The sequence below is a fragment of the Falco cherrug genome, chromosome 3 (genome assembly GCF_023634085.1).
Source record: "Falco cherrug isolate bFalChe1 chromosome 3, bFalChe1.pri, whole genome shotgun sequence".
NCBI lineage: Eukaryota > Metazoa > Chordata > Aves > Falconiformes > Falconidae > Falco > Falco cherrug.
Window position 1 is genome coordinate 92,497,213 of NC_073699.1, and position 4,428 is coordinate 92,501,640.

Below are 4,428 nucleotides of genomic sequence, written 5' to 3' on the forward strand. Positions count from 1 at the left end.
TAATTCCTCAACTACTGCACTGTCTACTAACCTCGTCGTTTCCCTGAACCTTTACATATACTAGAGTAGATTAATAATTAACCTCCAAGTGGGGCACTTTGAAGCAAATGTAAAATGAAACCAAACACTTGTCTTGGTTTTTAGTCATACCAGATTTGCAAGTAGGGTGTGTTTAAATGATGCAGGTAGATAAAGTCTTGTTAATTTAGATTAGAGTAAAAGTCAGTGCCTTATCAAAGCAAGTGACTAATTAGGAAAACTATTACCTTTTGGAAAAGAAACAGTTGAACTATCAGTCAAAATTATTTTAACTAATTGAACTGTACTAATATTTATGCTGAATAAAGGCTCGTTCAACTGCTGGGGAAAGGAGAAAGACAGAGCTTTTCCCAGGAATTGCCAGTGTTCTGTTTTTTTGATAATTTTGCCTTTAGTAACTTAACAGTACTTGTCATCAGTGTGTAAACATGGGGAAGGGAGGAGAGTCCTGTGAGTCATCAGGGAGCCAAACTTACAGAATTTAAGTGAAGAACTGCAGTATTTATGCAAAATATACTGCCTTCAGTCTCTCCACCTCACCAAGCCAACAGGACAGCAAAGTGCTTGTGAATGGTTTGAAACGATCCAGTGAATCTCAGGTCTGTAATAACTACGATCAGGCATTTGAGAACCTGCACGGGTAGAAACACTAGGGCAAATTCATGGTGTGAAAAGAAAGATTATGATCAAACTGTATTTATGTTCAGACAGATACATGCAATTGTGAAGAATCATTAAATAACTGTTAACCACACCTGCACAGAGCCTCTGGCAATGCTGGCTTATACAGAATCTCAAGAACTGCCATGTGCCTGACATCATACCTTTGCAAGGAAAGAAAAGTCCTGGGTGTTAGCCCAAGACTGGTAAGTAAAACATAGTCCACAGACTTGAGCCAGTTTAATGTCTGTTAGTGATTTTCTCCTGCGTCACACCCAGTACCTTCTGCCCTGTAAATCTGTCAGTAGCCCTGATTTGTTTGATTAAGACTGGGCCTTACTAAACAACTCTGAATCTGCTTTAATGCAATGGCTACTTACCTGTAGGTCAGTCAGGACCATGAGGAGGGAGTAAGTACGCGTGCACGTAGGGAGGGCAGCACAAACAGTATCTTGACTTCTCTGGGGCTCGTAGTTGGTGCTATGACACACAGCTGCTTGTTTGGGTTTCCTTTTACATGGATCATTCTGCCTTTTAAAAACGTTGGGGGTTTTGCACATCTTTTCATGATGAAAATGACATTTCAGAACTTTTTTATTGTTACTGTGAAAAAAATGAAAGGGAAGCCTGTGGGGAAGGGGAGCAAGCAGGGTAAAGGAAGCAGAGGAAAAGGGGGCTGGAGCAAAGCTGAGATGAAGAGATGGAGATGTGGAGAAGGTTAAGAGTAGATAGCTCCAATGGAGAGCACGTTGCAGAGCAGTTCCACTCAGACTGTAGAAAATTTCCAGGATGCCCAAAGATCTCTGATTTGGCTGCTTCTGCTGGTGGAATTTTGGACTGCTCACCTCTACAGCTTTCCTCAGGCTAGGGAGTTCTCTGGGTTTTCATTTCCCATGGTGCTTTTGGAAGCAATTGTCTTTCATCTGTATTTTCTCTCTTGGAATATGCTTTTCCTGTCTTTCATGGCTAGGGGTGGTTGAGGAGTTGTTTTTTTTTTTATTGAATAAAAAATATTAAAAAAAATGCAAAAGTGAAGAGCAAACATCAGTGTGTAATTCATGAAAGGGGCTACTATGCATTGGCATTATCTTTTTCTAATTGCAATTTCTGTACAAAACCTTTCCTTTTATTTTTTTTCACCTTAATGAAAATCTCCAGCAACTGTGAAGAATAGGAGATTCTGAAAGAGAAACAGAGTGTGAGTGATGCACAGAGGGATTTTCAAGAAGGTGGAATAATATTTCAAAAATTTTCAGACTTCAGCATGCATATCAGAGAAGTGTAAGCTCTGGCACTTGACCCTGATAGATCAGACTATGGTGATATTTACTGATTGCTTACGAGAGTCCTTATTTATAACTGGATTTATTTGTGCCATAAGGGCTTGGAAGACAGTCCATTCTACTTTCTCCAGTTGAGATGGGGTCAATGCCAAGAAACTTAGCAAAGCCCAACATACGTTAAAACTTTTAAGAGTTATCAAAGTGTTGTGGCAAAAATGCCCTCCCAGCATGCTACTTTAAATACCCAGCAATTCTCTGTAAGTAACTCTTGGTGACTTGGACAGAGTTTATTTTGAAGGCGGGGTGTGAAGTAGTACACCCTGTACCCTCTTACCCCCACTTTGGCCTTTAAATGCACTATCATTAAAGGTTGGCCCCTTGACAAAGTTGGGTGTAAACTGCAGAGGCAAACTGAATAGGTGGGGCTTTCGCTCCAGTGGGCCTGAATTCAAACCTTCAAAATTTTGGCCAGACTCATGACTATTCACAGTTGCAACTTTAATTAAATGGTGTTGGATATGAGAGTTAAATGTGGAAACTCTGTATTCTATTATACTAGCTCATGTTGCCGAAAGAAATAGAGCCATGCTTCTTGATTGAAGAGACAGAGGTAAGTGAATAATTCGCAACAAATAATTAATCTAAATGTTTCTAAATGATTCTTACAGAATCTGATTATGGTTGAGAAAGATCCCTATTTATTAATGCTACAGGACTCCCTTTCACAAGGGGAAAGTTTATTTATATAAGATTAATGGGTTGAGGTATAGACTTGCAAGTTCTTCCTGAGTCATCAGACCCAGAAAACATGTATTTTATATTAAGGTTAATACAATCTTCCACGCAAAAGCATTTATGAGTGTACTTTAACTGATGGATACATGATGACTGACATTCCAAAACCTCTTCTACAAACACCTACGCTGGCATACTTTTATACATAGGAGTAATTCTAATTAATTTGAGAAAATTACTCTTGTGCATGAATGTATTCATTAGTATTCGAAACATCACAGTCTTAGTATGGTGAGTCTTGCAGATACAATCTTGATCTTATACTTAAAGATGCCCACAATGTCCCATCCGGTCTTTATGGCTACTTTAGCACTAGTAAAGAAAACAGTCCAGCACCCAGTCTTTGCCCCTGGGGGCATCCATCCATATGGCTAAATTCACTTCCTTCCAGAGAAGTGGCCTTATCTGTACTGCTTAGAGGGAACTGTCCTTTTTCCGTGTTACCTCCTGAACCATTCCTTTGTGTTGTGTGAGAAAATGCTAGGTTAAGAGGGAAAAGCCCATGTCGGGAAGCTTGTTGCTAGTTAAACAGTGTGGATAATCACATGCCAGCTCTTGAGTCTATGTCCTGGCTCCTTATAGTTTGCAAATGCAAGATGTAACTTAAATGAATATTTGTGTTCATTTCACATCTTGAAGCTTTGATAAAGTGTTATTGCTCTCATCTGTTCTTTACAGGAAACAGCAGCACTTGTTATCTTCAGCAGTGTACTTCTGGGGATGTGTTTGATGGGTTTTTGTTGCAGCGATGCTGAAGAGTTTTGCCCAAGAACATTGCAGGCAAACTGTCTTTCTTAGTGTGTTGTGAGTCTTCCCTTCCAGAGGTAAGATCTGATGACAGCCTAAGTACTCTTTTTTTGATAAACACCATTTCAGTCTGGTCAGAGCTGGAAAGTTATAGTGCTAGGGAGAGCGGCTTTATTTTGAATAGAGGATAAGGTAGAGAAATTCATGGGCAAGAAGAAAACAAAACCTACGAACTGAAGACATAATAGGGAGTTCGGACTGAAAATTTGTACTTTAACAGTGTCTAAATATGTAGATTCTACTTTGCTGATAGTGAGTTTTCTGAGCTGCTGCCTGAAATTCTAACTGCCTGCACATGTTGTCACACCAAGGAATTGTCATCATTTCATCCCAAAGCAGGTGCCTGTCGTACATGAAGTGATTTGCACCTTGCAGTGCCCATTTCTGTTAGCTGGAAGAAGCCTAAGGCTTCCTAAGTGATCACCTGGGATGTATTACAGAGCTCCTAAAGTATTTAAGGTGAATTCCAGCCTGCCTGTCTTCTCTTAGGAAGTACCTAAAGTGGAGATACCCCAGTTTTTGATGTTTGAGATACTCTGCTTAAGGGAGATTATTTATATAAGATAATAGATTATAAAAAGAAGAGCTACTTTTGTCATTAACCAAGCTTCATCCTGAAGTTAAAATACAATTTAATAGAGTGGGCCAGGCTAAAACATTGTGTAAGGTGAGAGGGATTGCTCCTCAATTTATTTGCTGCTTAAAAGTTGCATGCTGTCTTCCACCTCAAGCATTGCAGTTTCTTTCTTTCTTTGCCTGGCTACCATTTGCTTATTGTTCTTTCTGATATGACTCACACAGAAGGACATTTCATGTTAGTCTGTTTTGTAACGTCTTTCCATGA

The 4,428-nt window shown here is 39.5% G+C and overlaps 1 long non-coding RNA gene across 1 annotated transcript; it reads left to right on the top strand.

Moving 5' to 3' along the window:
• On the top strand, positions 1 to 3,756 carry LOC129735721 (uncharacterized). The gene is made up of 3 exons (XR_008731551.1): positions 1 to 905; positions 2,542 to 2,592; positions 3,456 to 3,756. It is a non-coding gene; the product is annotated as an uncharacterized LOC129735721 (long non-coding RNA).
• The last annotated feature ends 672 nt before the right edge of the window (positions 3,757 to 4,428 follow it).